Raw genomic sequence first — 18,595 nt, forward strand, 5'->3', positions numbered from 1 at the left:
TTTACTATGGCTGCAAATACAAGGGTATTTTAATTGTGACTTTACTGATAAAAATTACGATTTTCTTCTAAAGTTACAGGTTTGCAGTGCTTGTTCCCCCGCACAATTTTTAACTGAATAGTGATTATACATCAGTTATTACTATGAAATACGTTTGGTAGCACTTTATTTTACAGTTCTGTTCCTACATAATATGTAGTAAGTACTAACTCTGAACTTACCCCTAAACCTAACCTATGTAGTTACACTGTAAGTGTAAGCAATAAAGTGCAACCATAAAATCTAAAATATTAAAATTTGAAATATTAAAATCAAAGACTTAATTTTTTTAAATATATATATTATTGATTAGTCAAGCTAAATAAATGAGGTCTGAGTTGCTTGTTTTTCCCACTCCTGTTATATCGTTATGGTTTTGTAAAAGAACAATGACTATTGTATTGTTATGTATATATGTTTTGTTTCATGTATCGTAACTGAAAATAAAACTAAAAAATAAGAAATATTACTATTGTAATGTTTCACTGTAAAATAAAACTATTGAGTTTAAGTATTAAATATTAAGTATTAAATATTTTTAACTATTTTAATTTATTTTACAGTACAAATGTAAATTATATTACTAATATTTATGTCCGTCTTAATTTCTTCCTTTTCAAATTCGAAATCATATAGTTTTAATTTTGATGGAGAACTGCAAGTCCTCCTTATATAGTACCTTATCATTTCTACAGCCCGTTTTAATAACTTTTTAATAAAATGTTTTTTGCATATTGCGTTCCCAAATGCATGTTATAAAGCAAAGCAAACTCACAGAACATGCATAGATGAGTTTGTGTGGACCAGCAATTACTGTAAACCAAGCTTCTCTTATACAGTAGTGAAAGACCACATGTGCAAAAAAACAGCCATGCACTAAACATGCAGCACATATATTTAATTCAATTGCACACGTCACGATTTGATAACCACCCTAGCCATAGCACAATTTCAATTTTACTTCGATTAATTGTGCAGCCCTACTATTTACAGACACTGCGAGTAAACTGATGTGCGTTTTTCAATAATGAACATGGCAATGTCAAAGTCCCCAACCAACACAATAAATTAGAAATTTCCCATTGATTCTAAGAGTGAATATATTACATGAATAGAAAGCTAACTAGTTGTATGCACTGCAGGTTTTTTTAACAGTTTTTTGTGCAAAATCTAGGCTCAAACTGCCTAGTAAAACTCTGAAAAGCTTGCTGGGAGAGTGACAGAATGTTTGTGTTTGAAGGTGCAGCCCTGGGCAGAGTCTAACTGTGACCAAACCCTTCAGGAATGACACAGGAAATGGTGAAATCACCCAGGCTCTGGCTGTTTGTTTGGTTGGTTGTCATGACGTATCTTCATTGAACGCTGCTTGAGCGCTAGAGTGGAAAGGTCTAGAGAATTCCGCCTCTGTGCTTTCACCCCATTCAAAGGCCTCCAGCTCACAGGAACACCACAGCTGCTCAGTGCACCCCATAACACACAAAAGCAACACAGGTTGATTTATGGCTGCATATGGAGATCAGGTCCACTGAATAGCTCATCCAAGGTTATCAGGAACAACTATACAGCAGAAGAATGTTAAAGCCTTTGACGAGGGCAATAAACAGAGATGACCACATCTGCCTCTCTGCAGTCAAGAGAGGGCAGTGAACTCTGACCCTACCCGCCGCTGGAGTCATTGTTGTAGCCTGCAGTACTTCATTGTGCGCAAGCGGCGCGTGGACAGAACTGCCTCGGCATCTAATGGCTGGTTGCAGCTGGTGATATAGGAATGGTTGATAATGCTGAAATTTGATATTATAAACTGTGCAAAACAAAAATCTTAGGCAAGTTAGTATTCTCCTAGCTAGTATTTGCCTTTTTTTATTAGCAAAAATGTTTTTAAGCCAGTTATTTATATATTTTGCACATATATTTGCATGTATATTAAGAGTCTGGGAGATGTAGTCGCAGTTCTTGTGGATTTAGTTTTTTCAGTTTCTTCATATAAATAACAGACGGACTCGATGATGGTGAGATAAGATTTCTGTGTGGATCAAACAGCTGTTGTCAGACTCCTTATGCATACAAAAAAAAAAAAAAATCAATGAAATGTATTACTACAACTAATAGCAAAATAAATGTTTCAAAATGTAAAATGATATTGCTCCTGACACATTGCATAATATATGAATACAAAATACTAACGTGCCTAAGACTTTTGCACAGTACTCTATATTGTGTGTGTGTGTGTGTGTGTGTGTGTGTGTGTGTGTGTGTGTGTGTGTGTGTGGTATGTACAGGTCCTTCTCAAAAAATTATCATATTGTGATAAGTTCATTATTTTCCATAAAAATTTAACTTTCAAATATTTTAGATTCATTGCACACCAACTGAAATATTTCAGGTCTTTTATTGTTTTAATACTGATGATTTTGGCATACAGCTCATGAAAACCCAACATTTAAAAAAATTAGCATATTTCATCCGACCAATAAAGGAAAAGTGTTTTTAATACAAAAAAAGTCAACCTTTGAATAATTATGTTCAGTTATGCACTCAATACTTGGTCGGGAATCCTTTTGCAGAAATGACTGCTTCAATGCGGCGTGGCATGGAGGCGATCAGCCTGTGGCACTGCTGAGGTGTTATGGAGGCCCAGGATGCTTCGATAGTGGCCTTAAGCTCATCCAGAGTGTTGGGTCTTGTGTCTCAACTTTCTCTTCACAATATCCCACAGATTCTCTATGGGGTTCAGGTCAGGAGAGTTGGCAGGCCAATTGAGCACAGTAATACCATGGTCAGTAAACCATTTACCAGTGGTTTTGGCACTGTGAGCAGGTGACAGGTCGTGCTGAAAAACGAAATCATCATCTCCATAAAGCTTTTCAGCAGATGGAAGCATGAAGTGCTCCAAAATCTCCTGATAGCTAGCTTCATTGACCCTGCCCTTGATAAAACACAGTGGACCAACACCAGCAGCTGACATGGCACCCCAGACCATCACTGACTGTGGGGACTTGACACTGGACTTCAGGCATTTTGGCATTTCCTTCTCCCCAGTCTTCCTCCAGACTCTGGCACCTTGATTTCCGAATGACATGCAAAATTTGCTTTCATCGGAAAAAAGTACTTTGGACCACTGAGCAACAGTCCAGTGCTACTTCTCTGTAGCCCAAAAGTGTCTTGACCCGGGGAATGCGGCACCTGTAGCCCATTTCCTGCATGCGCCTGTGCACGGTGGCTCTGGATGTTTCTACTCCAGACTCAGTCCACTGCTTCCGCGGGTCCCCCAAGGTCTGGAATCGGTCCTTCTCTGCAATCTTCCTCAGGGTCCGGTCACCTCTTCTCGTTGTGCAGTGTTTTTTGCCACACTTTTTCCTTCCCACAGACTTCCCACTGAGGTGCCTTGATACAGCACTCTGGGAACAGCCTATTCGTTCAGAAATGTCTTTCTGTGTCTTACCCTCTCGCTTGAGGGTGTCAATGATGGCCTTTTGGACAGGGTCAGGTCGGCAGTCTTACCCATGATTGCGGTTTTGAGTAATGAACCAGGCTGGGAGTTTTTAAAAGCCTCAGGAATCTTTTGCAGGTGTTTAGAGATAATTAGTTGATTCAGATGATTAGGTTAATAGCTTGTTTAGAGAACCTTTTCATGATATGCTAATTTTTTGAGACAGGAATGTTGGGTTTTCATGAGCTGTATGTCAAAATCATCAGTATTAAAACAATAAAAGACCTGAAATATTTCAGTTGGTGTGCAATGAATCTAAAATATATGAAAGTTTAATTTTTATCATTACATTATGGAAAATAATGAACTTTATCACAATATGCTTATGTTTTGAGAAGGACTTGTATATATATGGTACACATACACATGCATACCATATAAACACATACATACCATACATATCATTATCCATTTATTTTCATCAAAAAAAATTCATGTAACAATAAAGACTTGAGTAATGATGCTGAAAATTCAGCTTTGATCACAGGTATAAATTACACTATAAAATATATTAAGATAAAAAACAGTTTTAAGTTCAAGATTGTTACTCTGCGTTTAATCAAACTAATTTTAAATGCTTGAGACTTCTTTTTTTAAATCTACAACCAAGCAAAACCTTTCCTGCACATGACTATTTTTTTCCTTATTACTGCAATGCATAACATTAACAGAAAAACTCAGTAATTTCTCTAATACAGTAACAAATCAACCCCTGTACACTTATTTTTTTACTTAAATCACCTTGAATGTTTCATAAATTGTCCTAAAAATCAGCTTCATTTTCTTTATAAAATTTGATTTTGGGTCAAAATATGACCTGTACATTTCTTAAATTACTCAATAAGAAAACCAATAAGCTGATAAACAAGAAAAATATTAGCAATTTTTCCCATGAAAAACAAATCCAACACATTTTCTGAGGAAACATGGACTTAGGAGGGCATGGAAATAAATGGAACCGTTTTTCAAAGGATGTTCACAGATGCGGCCAAAACCTAAAGGAACATCATGTTACTAATGACACGAAACAACTAGTAAGTCACGCCAGAAAATACTTTTGACACGAGGCCTTGCAAGCAATGCTGTGCAACCACTGGAATGTGTGCACACATTCACACAGTTCCAGGCACACAACATCCCTGCAGAGCTTATTGATTGAGGCCGTGAAAGACACAATAAAGGCCTGATTTGAGTATAGGTCACTGACACACAGGTAACCGAAGGCAAATCATCCATTCACTTCTTTCTGGCTCTGTTTACACCTAGTATAAAAAGGTGTGTTGGTAGCCTGACAAGCCAGACCCACACCAAGATGTTTGGTCTGGAAACCCACGATTGACAGGGCTCAATAAGAGGGGCGTGATAAACGGTTGTCTTTCAAACTCCCTCTGCACGCGATAGGATAGCGCTACAACCCACCAGAGCAACGAAAAGGAGCTTGTTGACAGATTAAACATTCGCCGTATCCGGTTGGCAAAACTCCGAACACATCTTCCCTTCTTAAGAATGACTTCAGTGCCGTTCTTTGTTCTTTTCTCAGAGAAAAGCTTAACTCCAAGTCTTCCAGAGTCGGGTCAAAGCTGATTCGAAATACCGCCGTTCTCCAGCATCTGTGTTTAACCCATTGGCCCAACAAGAGTTTGGCGTTTACAGCTCAGAAGGGTATCGCGAGTTGCTAGACGACACTCGCGGGCAGATTAGATTTGCTACCGCTAGGGTGCATCTAGATTTCTAGGCTAATGTTTTGGTTGATCAGATCAGAAGTATAGATGAGGAAGACACGTTCCCATTAACACCTTGTTTTAATCTTTTGTCCACTTTTAACCACTTCTGTCCTGATTTCTTTATGGGGATGGTCTATGGGCGAGTAAATGTATGGGCTTTATTCACATCTTTTGATTTAATGGATGAAATTTACATATGAACATGACCAGAGAAAACAGAAAAACATATGGAAGAAGTAGCTTTCGTTTCTGCTTTGACAGCCACAAGATCACGCTGAATGCTGTGAGTGCGTGTTAGAAATTAGGAATGGTGAGTGAAGATTGTGCTTGGTAAATTTTTTGTCTAGGGTCTTCAGCCAAAGTTTAAATCCCGTCTGGCTGGCGTGCTTCACATAATATTTATGCATTAAGTCAGTAGCAGGAGAGCAGGCGATCTTTTGTGGCTGTACACACACATTCGACCACATGAGCATTTATGCAACAAAAGCCATCCAGTTGATGCGTTTTTGACTACCTCTGGAAGTGGTCAAAAGTGGATAAGCGCAAAGCGTTTTAGACCCCGTTTACACCTGTATTTAGCGTCGTCAGCATGTGATCCTATCGACCAAAACCCATCTTAAGAAGGGCCCTATAAAATCTGTTTTATTTTTTGTCAAATCCCGTTCTATTTTTTCCCAAATTCCGTTTTTTCAGTTTTAATTTTAGCAGATTCCTTTTTTCCGTTTTTTTTACCGTTTACTGTTATTTTAGTGAAAAAAGAGTGTGCTTTTAATGTTAATATAATAGAACATAAAACAAAAAATAGGAATTACCTTAAATTTATTGAGGTAACAAACATCACATTTTCTTTTTAGGACAAATACTGCATGATGCAACATAACACTGCACTTCAAGCACTTTAAAAATTAATGGTTATGAGCTTTAAACTTTCCGTTAAAATACATTATATTAGTTTATATAAGTTAAAATGAGTGCTCCATTAGCTTTTTCTTTCAAGTATTTTTTTTTTTAAAAGAACTTAAAAAATTCTTAGAGAATTGTTTTGTGTGTTTAACAATAACCATTATGATATTCAGAGCTGAGAAAAATAAAAATAAAATACACGAAAACACAATACTGCCAGAAGTTTTTCCCCCAACTTCAAAGGCACATTTAAATGATTAAAACTAGATGCTTATCTTAACTTTAAGTTTACTTTTATTATGTAAACTACCCATATACAGCATGTTATATGCATATGTGTTTGGAACAGAGTAGAACACAGTCGCATTTGCAAGAGATATGCTGCCTAATGTGCTTATCATAAATTAAAGCACGAGAATGACAGGGGTCGAGCAGAACACCGGAAAATCTGACAGAATCCCGCTTCTGCGCTGCCTGGAGTGCCTGCGCGTGCAGTGTGAAACCGGCGTTAGCGTTAAAAATTCTTAACTTTTTCGCTGACGAAAGCAGAGCCGTGGAGACCAACTTCGTCATACTTTTTTATTGTTTTGAAGGGTGGAGCTGAAATGACGGGAGGGATTGTGTCGCGAAGATTTGCTTTCCCCGTCTGCATTTTCCTCAGACACACGTTCTCCTCCCACACAAAACAGAAGTTGTCCCAACCAGGTTTGCAAGTAATTAATCAAAAACTATCGATCAATTATTCTAGTCTATGCACTGTTCACAAATATACGCCACTTTAAAGTAATAAAGTATGAATTTGAATTAATGAATGAGGAAATAAAAAGGTAAGGTAATAAGGTAGGAAATAACGTGCGCTTACGTTTTAATGGTATATTCTTATAATGTAAGCTATGTGCGATTACTTACACAACTGTTAGGAGGTTTGGGGTCAGTAAGATAGTTTTCATGTTCTTATGCTCACCAAGGCTGCAATTATTTGATTTAGAAAACATTAATATTGTAAAAATATTACAATTGAAATATGCACTCAGTAGAAACTGACACGTTTTTTTCAAGATTCCTTGATGACTAAAATTTAAAAGAACAGCATTGTTTGATAGAGGTGTAATTATATTCAAACCTGTGATAAACCACACACGGTACAAACCGCGATACTCTCGTTTTGAATTGAACGTGCCCTGGCCCAGCTCTCACTTCACCTTGTCACAAAAATGTGTTTTTCTTCCTTGACATTTGATTAAATAATTAGTACATTTTTAACAACAGCTATATTTTTACTAAATATTATTATAATAATATTATTTACTAAATATACACTAACTTTTGTCTTCTAAGAGCATGTCACATGACTTGGGTGATCGCTCAAGTTGCATGGTAGAAGGACAAAGAGAGCCAGTTTCCCCATTTAGCCAGGTTGGCTAAATGCTACCTAAATCAACCAATCACATGGCAGTTGCTTCAATGACAATCTGTCAAGTTGGTCATCACAATCTCCTGAACTCCAAACTGAATGTCAGAATGGGAAAGAAAGGTGTTTTAAGCAATTTTGAGTGTGGCATGGCTGTTGGTGCCAGACAGGCCGATCTGAGTATTTCACAATCTGCTCAGTTACTGGGATTTTCACGCGCAACCATTTTTAGGGTTTACAAAGAATGGTGTGAAAAGAGAAAAACATCCAGTATGCGGCAGTCCTGTGGGAAAAAATGCCTTGTTGATGCTAGAGGTCAGAGGAGAAAGGGCCGACTGATTCAAACTGATAGAAGAGCAACTTTGACTGAAATAACCACTCATTACAACCGAGGTATGCAGCAAAGCATTTGTAAAGCCACAACACACACAACCTTGAGGCGGATGGGCTACAACAGCAAAAGACCCCACCAGGTACCATTCATCTACACTAAAAGTAGGAAAAAGAGGCTACAATTTGCACAAGCTCACCAAAATTGAACAACTGGTCTGATGAGTCTCGATTTCTGTTGAGACATTCAGATGGTAGAGTCAGAATTTGGCGTAAACAGAATGAGAGCATGGACCCATCATGCCTTGTTACCACTGTACAGGCTGCTGTTGGTGGTGTAATGGTGTGGAGGATGTTTTCTTGGCACACTTTAGGTGCCACCTTAGTGCCCGTTGGACATCGTTTAAATGCTACGGCCTACCTGAGCATTGTTTCTGACCATGTCCATCCTTTTATGACCACAGTGTACCAATCCTCTGATAACTGGTTTGAAGTGTGTGAGCTGGCAAGGTATGATGTTCATTGTGATCATTAGGAGCAGTTTATATGAATAAATGAATTATAAAATAATGTGGTGGCTACTTTATTGTATTAACAAAAACTGCTATGTAATAGCTTTAATTTATAGGCATGTATTCATCAATATTAATCATATTCATATAATTTATGTGTTTGTTAAGTAGGCTAAAGTTGGGCATGAAATAAATGTACTTTTTTATTTTAAACATTTTGGTTAATGGTAAAATGAGTAGATAATTTCTGACTACTCTGTCTACAGTGGAGGCATTTTTTTATTTTAGTTTACTCAAGTATGCTAACTGCTCTAAAGAAAACATGAAGACTATGTATAGTGTCAATAAAGATCAAGTAAATAAGTTAAATTATTGTTGTTGTTGTTGTTGTTATTATTAAGTTCAAATGAATCTAGTGTTATTATTGCGGGTGCCCTGCCATGAACCCTGCCTACACTGCAAACGGAACGGAACGGAACTGAACTGTGTCTCCAAAACAGTGATATAAACTGAACCATGGCATTGGTGTATCGGTACACCCCTACTGTGTAAAATAAAAATGTTTTAATCGATTATCAAAATTTTTAGTTGCAGCCCAGGCAACAAACATGCATCCATGTGACCTTTACCCACAAGCACTAGAAGTTAAATATCCAGAATGTTGTTAGTAAACAACTCCACTGGCCTGTTTTTCTCTGAGCTCATGATTTCACGGAATTGACATTTAAGAAGGTGCAATCTATGCAAGGAACAAGTGTAATGGTTTTTGCATATGCGGGTTTTGAACATGCAAACAAAGTTCAAAGTGAGCTGGGTAATTTCTCTGAATCACAAGCAGGGCCAAATTAAATTGCAAGCCATTTGTTTGAACAGCCCAAATGAGAAAACATATGTATCGACTGTTGATGGAAGTTTGGGACCATACTTTGAATTTATACCACGGATTTTATATTAGAGATACGTAACATTTCAAAAATAGTTATTTTCTGAATAAATGTGCATGGAATGCACTGTTGCAGCTTTGGATAAGTGTCTACAAATGTGTAAATGTAAACTGGTGATCCTGACATAGCTGCCAGAATTATGTTGTACTGCACAGTCAACAGTAATGGCAGTCAGGCCATCACTGAACTGTATTCAGAAATATATCAAGATCCAGAAAGACTCATGCATATTTTCCTTATTGTAAAAGCAGCACAACTGCAGCACTCTGAGGTTTCGGCTTTATTGATTTGCATCCTCCTTATCACAACATACGTGCACTTCCATGCTAAGAATATATCTGCAAGAAAACTAAACGTCTTCACATTTCCTATAATTGCATGACTCAAACTAGATAAAAGTAATGTTGCCTGGTAAGTTAAATGTTGGCCTCTTAAATACGATCTCTATAGGCACAAATTAGATCTATGATTCACTGCTATAATTGCAGCCTATACAACTTATGCATGAAGTGACTGATGTTGGCTGTGGATGAATGAAGTGCATAATAGCACAAAGTCACATTATGAAAAAGTGAGTTCCAGGAATGCTGAAGCAGACTTCCCCTAATTTTAAAACAAGCTTTGCTCTATTTCCCATCACTATGCCACAGATTTGTACAATATCATTTCCTGTGTCCACATAATGACCATTTGAGGCCGCAAGGCAGAATTACTTACGTGTGTGTGCATGTGTGGGTGGGTGACATTAAGACATGAGCATGTGGACCAGAATGGAGTGAAAGTTTCATGAGGGACCAATGAAAAACCACCAACCTTTGCAACCTTGCCAATACCTCTGCATGGAGGACTTAACATAAGCCACTATTTTAACATTAACCCCTGGTGCACACCCTCTTCGGACAATTGAAAGCATAATGGAAGATATTACATGAGAAACTAAAGACTGTTTGGGGAGTTTAGCTAGACAAGTGATCGCTTTAGGATGATATACACGAATCATCTCGGCACTTCCTTCCTGAAGTCAAAAAGAGGACACAGTGAGCTGAAGCTCTGCTGGGCGAAGAGATACAGGTGCTCAGCCAACATACAAAACAAAAATACTAACCTTGCAACCTAAATAAAGCCCATAGAGGAAATAAATATCCAAAACATGCATATAAACCACAAGTGCATCCGATTTGGCTTTAGAGAACAACTGTGTGAACTATTAGGGCTAATCGCATATCCAATATTTAATACATCGATACAATTTTGGCTCTGAAATAAAACTATAGTTAGAATATCGTTGATTTTAATCATGCACTTTATTTGGATAGTAGGCCAGTTTCGTTCAAATGTCTCGTTTCTCGATTGTCCAATTATATTTTAAATATTTAAAACTGAATAGCATCTCGGATTTAGATAATTCATTTTTCATTAATCAGCTGTCCACTTAAATAAATCAATGTTTTAAACACTGCTTCAACAATTTGTTTGCAAAGCATCAAATTACTGCATGCCAGTTTGCATACTTTCATAAATATTTTTTAATTAGTTTTGTGAAAACTAGTGTAGAAAGCATGCCTTGACCATATATTTTGATTTTATGGTAATTTCATAGCAAATAAAAATTCAATATTCAATAAACAAGCAAAACAGCAAATAATTCAACTTATTTTGTAAATGCATAACTATAAAATAATCTTTAATTGTATTTGTAAAAAAATTGTAAATGTTTTTCTGGGTCCATTTTACAAAACATGTCCTCTAAAGTCTCACGAACACTGAAAATTGGAAAGACCAAAAACATGTTTTACACTCAAGGTAGTGCTTTTAAAGTGTTTTATTTTAATTGGTAAAAGATTGCGATCTCGATTCAAACACCCATGCAAACTTTTGCGGCAATTTGGCTGTCTATTAAACTTTTTGGAAAGTAACATGAAGCTTTAAATCAGGGGTCTCAAACTCAACTTACCTGGAGGTAGGGCTGGTCGATATGGCCAAAATTTCATCGATATCCCGATAACGATATACATAACGATATAGCAATTTTTCTGTTAATTCAGTTTATGAATAGTCTATACAAAATTGCAATGTGGAAATGCAGTTTGAAATGATATACAAAACAAATAAAGGTAGTATGGACTACATTTTTATTTTATTTAGAACCTTTTTTTAAAGCAAGACTGTAGGTAAAGTTAACACCTGCCTAGGGATGTTAACCGATGACCGTTTGACCGATGACTGACCGTATCAACGTTAACCGATCAAAGTTGTCGGTTAAAATAAATAAAAAAGTGATCTCTAAATTAGGCTATTATAGACAGTGGGCTAAACGCTACTACAGTTGGCCGTCTCATTCCAAAATCTTTTTGTGTGATTGAACATATCCCTCGCACTCAATTTTTCATAACTCGCCTGTTTGTACTTAATAAACCAATAAAAACATTTGGTGCGAGGTCACAGCGTTTGGGTTTGCGCGCTCACAAGGTTTGCAAAAAGTAAACACTCGAGGTTAGAGTCAGGGCAGACGACAGTATGAAGCGTGCATTTCGCTTAAGATGGGCTTACATTTGGAAATATATTACATCTTCATTTCAGTGGTAACACATAAGGTGTTGATCGTCTTTCTTTATTATTGTTAGCACTACCTCGAACTAAAGCAGCGTCTCTTCGGAGCTGTCATTTTCTTAAATGAGCCGCGGCAATGTTTCAAATGAGCTTCTAACGCTGGACAAACGCCTTTATTTACAACGCGATCACCTTGTACCCAAACCATTTCGAAACTAAGGAGCCATTTGTCCTCAGATCACAAACAAGCTCCTCTGCGGCGCGTTTGCGGGACTCGTGTTTCGCGCTGTGGGGGATTTTAAAAAAGTGACGTGAGTGGAAGGGAGGCGGCAGCGCGTGTGTGTGTGAGTGAGAGAGCGAGAGAGAGAGACAGAGGGAGCGCGGCTCGTGCTGTTATTTCAAATAGCGCAGCATATTTTAAACTAATCGGTTAACCGGTTTCAACCGGCTAATGAGGCTCGGTGGTCGGTCAAGAAAATGTTTAGTTTTCGCCATCCCTACACCTGTCATTAAAATATTTCAATATATGGCTATATGGTGTGTCACGCGTAAAAGCCCGTTGCAGCGTCTGTGTCTGAAGTTTGTTTTAAGCGCTTATGCCACTTTTCTGGCATAATTACTCTGAGAATTACCCTGGTCTGAACCGCGTCTTCTACCGTCTTCCTCCATGTTTGTTTATGTATTGCAGCCTGCATGGGCATGCCGTGGCATAAGGTGCATCTTGACGTAAAATTCTGCCATAAACGGCTTATCGTGGCGTAAGCGATAGAGCCTTATATAAAACGATTGACATTTTCTATCGTCCAGACGATATATTTCGTCATATCGCCCAGCCCTACCTGGAGGCCGTTGGAGGTAGAGTCTGGGTCAGGCTGGGCTGCATCAATTATTCCACAAAAAAAGCTTGCATATTTGAAGAGCCGACTCTATTTTGTAAAAAATACCCTATAGAAATGGAATCCTTATGTAATAATGAAATTAGTGATTTTATTTTTATTTAAAATGAATAGACTAATTCAAAGCAAGGCGTAACTATGTCTTAAACGTTTGGGGGGAGGACCAATTTTTTAGTTTTTATAAAGCACAAAGAAACAGAAAAGTGAACGAAATTCTAGGTTTAATTCTAATTGGGAAATAGAATTCTAGAGAATTCTATTCTAGAGAAGAAAGAATTCACGGAATTCTTCGCATTAGTGAATAAATGCACAGATCCGCTGTTAATATTTTATTCCCAGTGGTCTGGTGCCAAAAGAGAATGTAAACCCAGTCTACTTTGATTTGATTGGCCATCTCAATTTGTCATTGACATACACCTTTAGACCACATTCGTTTCAACGGTCTGATCAGCCTCAAATTCCTGTCAATGACGTGGTGGCAACCAATTATACTGCATGGGGGAGGGCCGAGCCAACTCACACAGACACACACACAAAGTGAGGCAGATTGCATTTCTGAAAATAAGGGTGTTTTCACACTTGGTCCTTTTCAGGGGTCTGAGCACGATTCGCGTGATTTTTGACCCACATTACAAACGATCTCAGACCCTTTTAAAGCGAACGGTTCGCTATCTGAACACAAACCGATCTGGGCTTAATTGATTTTTCTGTTCGCGAATTCCAATGTAGTTTGGTCATCAGAACACGGCTGATTCTTCTGACAAAGCTCTACAATTATTCGTTCACAACATACACTTGTTTATTGCAATTTCAACTGGCGCCATGCCAGTTTAAAATGTTACGAGTGCACACACCTAGAGCATGCACAGAAGTGTCACAGCGCGTGTACTAAACGGAATCTTTAGCGTCTTGTTGGATTTATTTTAAAGTGTCAAAAACACACAAGTTTTACATAAACAGGTGGTTTTGTCTTAAAGGTTTTTTTCGAGTATGGGTCTGCTTGACGTCAACAGGGCGGAATGTCCTTGTATGGGCCGTACAGGCTCTTCTCCCGGAAGGGTGCGCACGAGCGACCAGAGCGAGAGAGCAAATGCATGCCCATAAACACTGCTCTCAACGTGCAGATCCACTCGTCCGTGCAACACTTCTGTTGCGCCACGCTCCACTTTATTCCTATGGGTGACGTCAAGCAATTTTAACGCGCCCGCATAGCATTCTGGGAAGGCAGCGCTGCATTTGAACCAATTTGAACGCACAAATGACGGGAAGCGTCACAACATCACGCTTCAGTCGTGTCGCAAAAGTGGATCTCCACGGTCACTGCTGTCACAGGACTTCACGAAATCAACAATGTTACCAAAGAAGTGTGTTTTTGACGGAGTGGTCCCAACGAGAAAGGTTAACAGTCCTGCTTTTGAAGCAGGCGGTGAGTAAAACTGCTTCAAATTAGGACTGGGACGGTTACCGTTTTACCGCAAAAACTAGCAAGTTCACTTTATCATGATTTTTTTTATTTGTATGAAAATATATAATTTACTATAGGCTACTCTGTATTTTATTTCTTTACATAGGCTAAATATATTTTCTACTTCAAAACTACATTTTGTTATTTTACTAACCCGAATAAGGACTCATCTGCGCTAGTTTGCACGTGAGGGGGAAAATGTGCTTGCTTCCATTTAGGAGGAGTTGTGCACTTTTTATATTAATATCTCCTTTCATACTATTTCCTACTTAATTAAAACTATAATTTCGAACTGTAATATTGACCCAGTGTTTTTTATGTGAACTAGGAGTTGAACGACTTCCATTTTTTTTTAAGTCGACATTTATGTGATTCGAGTCGACGTCGACTAGTTGCTGATGACGTCATTAATAAACAAATAACCATGAGCCTCGAGCTGAGACTCGAACTCGGGTCTTCTTGTGCACAGGACATCTATGGCATATGACACATCGCTGCCCATAAGGTTACTGGTCCAACATAACAGCTCTTGTATCAGTTCTTTTGTGTTATGGTCGTTACATTTCTCACAGATTTCTGCTCGTTCTGAATAAGATACAGATAAAGTAGCACAATAAAGATTACGTGTATATGAATGCATTAGTGAGTGATTGCGTGTGAATTAATTCTACCTGGCAGCATCTCTCTACTAATAGTGAAGCTGTGAGTTTTAGTTATCAAGAAATTTATGCTAGAACTTTTCAGTTTCTAAGCTATTTTCCGATAAATCACAGAACAGTGTTGACAACACATTTCTGCGCTACTGAATGGTTTTGTGTGAGGCGCGCGCAATCTCCGCGTGATCAGGCTGTGTGTGTGTGTGTGTGTGTGTGTGTGTGTGTGTGTGTGTGTGTGTGTGTGTGTGTGTGTGTGTGTGTGAGTGTTGCAATGAAGCACGCAGTTTAGCGCGATGACTAACTTACGTGTACAATAAGCCTGCATTCTCCCGATCAATTTTGAGCATCCAGATGGTATAATCAAACATGTCTTGTGGAGAGCTCACAGAGTATGCATTTATTTGTCATTTTTAACTGTTTAAAACAGAGCCTGTGTCAGGAAATTGTTTATCCTGTTGAACCCTCTATAGGCCAGCGACTAGTCGACGTCAAGCTTCAAGCGTCATGACAGAGCATTAAGGTCGACTAGTCGATTAGTCGACTAGTCGGTGCAACCCCCTAATGTGAACGCGGTTTTACGTGATTTTTACCAAAGGGGTGAAGCACAAAGCTTTTATAAGGGAAATAAATTTGCAGATGTTACATCGCAGCCATGAAAACAGGCTATGGACTCATGCCGAATGACAGAGGGAGGCTGAGCCCAATTTAAGATTTGCCAGCTTTTTAATTCTGTTTTGCAATCTGGTCGGCCGATATTTCGATTTCCGTGAATTTTAACAATAGGCCTAACGTTAGTCTATTTTATCTCACGGGACCTCTCGTTTCTTTTCCCAAATCTTCACTCCCGCCGAACTCATTTTTGCAGGGAATTATAAACGTTTCTTCCTTTCGTTTGCTTTCTTTTATGTCTATTTCACCCATTCACATCTTTTACTGTGGTAAAGTAGAAAAACACTGTAGGACGAAATATTATTTAACACAGTTTGTGCTTATTAGATTTGAGACGCGTCAAGTTTATTTGAATAGCGCCGTTCACCCAGCGGTTTGACTTTTGTTTTCTCTAGCAGTGAATAATCAAACATAGCCTAAATGTCTTGACCCTGTGGAAGATCAAATTCACTCTTCAGATGTTTTACAACAAGTATTGCTTTGCAACATCAGGAGAAAACATGAAGACGAAGATAGTCGAGACGGTGTCTATCCAGCTCGTGTCCCACATTCATTTCAAAGCGCCGAGCGGCATGACGCAACTTTGCGGGGCAATAGGCTATAAAACAAATATTTTTAAACAAATATTACATTTTCTTATATTCTTAAGATTACCATTATTTACTTATAATGATTTAAATGTTTTACAGGCTGTAGCTTATGTGTTGTTTCACTGACGGAAAATAAACACGCTTGCTTATGAAATGGATCTTTGCGTGTTTATTATTGTAAAATGTAGGCTATATATATATGGAATACAGTGCAGTATTTAAAATAGCATATATGCATTAGTTATACTCTCAATTTAATTTACAGAGCAAACTATAGAAAAATATTAATGTGTGTGACACTCACAACGCCACGCCTGTTGCACGTATTTCTTTCTTTTTTTTTTAAATCACGGGTTTAAAAGCGGTTTACCGCTGAACCGCAGGAATTTATTGCTTTTCAACCGCGGTAAAAAAAAAAATCCATACCATCCCAGCCCTAATCGTCGCGCAAGTAAACATCAGTAAACAACACGATCGTGTATAGTTAATATATCAATGGAGCACGCGATCTATGGTGGGTATTTAAATACATTTGTTTAGCTGACCAATATATGTGTCAGTTTATTTATTGTAAAACCACCCAACCATAAACCTAGTTCTCACAAAGTGTGCATCTTCATTCAAATGCACTACTCCATGGTTGTTCTCTGTATAACGTTACACTAGTCTGACGTGGAAAACCGTTTTGCTTGCTACTGCTAAGGTTTAGTCGCATACAATAGTCCATAAACCAAATCATGTTATCATAAACCACGACTAAATGCACACAAGTGTTGACAGGCCACTAAATACAGTACATACCACAGAGACGGACGTCCTGCTGTTGTTGCTTCTCCTGTTCAATTTATTTCAGCCTCCGGATCTGATTCTGGATCATATCTGTATTAGTTGAATCTGACTGATAGCCATGGTTTATTAGGGCAACGTTTTCTTCTCCACGCTTGAGGATGACAGCTTTCAGACACTCTCAATGCTACACACGATACGCCTCCATCCACTCGTTTTTTTCAGAAAGACTCGGTACAGCCTATTTTCTTTTATAAATATAATAAAACTAAAGACTTTTCGGGCATATTAAGGATGCATTACTACTCTATAGGTACTCAAGTTTGACATGAGACTGAAACTCAAATCACACATCACTATAAATAGCAATGATAATTTTTTCATTTTGCTTGAAAACTAATGTGGTCAGAACCAAAGTTTACAGGCCTGCATTCTCTGGATTTCTCTCAAGCTGAGCATTTCTACATTTCAATTGGTTGCCGCTGAACCCCATCATAGCTCTTTACCATAAAGTTGACCTGATTTCAACTCTCCTCAAAGCCGCGCCGCCAGTGTCATGACAAATCATGTCCACCTATTAAATTGTGTCCACTGGTAGCGGTTTTAAATGCCTAATCAAAAGTTGCTATACAGGGTTCTGGACAAGCAATTGTTTAAAAATAAACTATGAATTCATTGCCATACTAAGTACTAGGGGTGGGCGATATCTCGATATTTAAAATATATCGAGATATTTTTTAAACTCGATATGGATTTTGACATATCGTATATATTGATATATTGTTTATATTTAATTCTGACTCCGCCACTTTGCTTGTTTTGCCTTCTCTGTGCTTTGCTCGCGCGCCTCCCTCCTCGTTGCTTTTGTTCCCCCTCCCCTCGCGTGTTGTCTCATTGAACGCGCCGGCTTTCGCAACCAGGTGAGGATTATTTATCAAGTTGACAAGCGCGCGCGTTGTTCAATACTCAATTTAGAGACCATGAATTTCGTTCTAACACAACTGCTTGCTAAAACTCATAAAGAAATATTAATGTTCATCATAGTTCAAATCTCAAGTGTCACCCACTGTCAGGTGACTGACACGTGCGAGACGCACTCGCAGTCGCAATCATGTCAGTTTATGATTTGTTTCTAACTGATGATCGCATATTTAAAAACAGTTTAAAATGATTGCAATATCGTTATTTTTATTTTGTCAGCTTTATCACAGGATTATGATGAATAGTGTATGAATATCACAGGATTGAATAGAATAATGAATATCACAGGATTATGATGAATGAATTCTGTAACTGGAAAAGAAGTGAAAATCGACTCATGTGTAGCCTACATGATCCGCATGATGAGGCACTGAGTCACGCTTTAGTAACGAGCGTGACATCTACTGTTTAAATTTTGGTACAAATTTAAAAGGAAGTGGTGTTATGACAAAATCAGTTTATTAATATCTCAGTCATGCCCCCCATCTTTCTGCAAAATGCTTACTGTTTAAGTTTAAAAAAGGGTTTTGATTCGTCTTTTGAAAAGCATGAAATGAATGAAAGGATGGCTATATGTATTGTAGGCCTATTATTTCTTTTATTTTACAGTTAAATTATTATTATTTATGTAATCAGGGAGGTTTTTTTT

The 18,595-nt window shown here is 38.0% G+C and overlaps 1 protein-coding gene across 2 annotated transcripts in view; it reads right to left on the reverse strand.

Annotated features, from left to right (window-relative positions):
• Positions 1–18,595, reverse strand: part of map3k4 (mitogen-activated protein kinase kinase kinase 4) — a 69,966-nt gene that overhangs the window by 36,061 nt on the left and 15,310 nt on the right. The window lies entirely within an intron of this gene.

Source organism: Pseudorasbora parva, chromosome 17, assembly GCF_024679245.1.
Source record: "Pseudorasbora parva isolate DD20220531a chromosome 17, ASM2467924v1, whole genome shotgun sequence".
Lineage (NCBI taxonomy): Eukaryota > Metazoa > Chordata > Actinopteri > Cypriniformes > Gobionidae > Pseudorasbora > Pseudorasbora parva.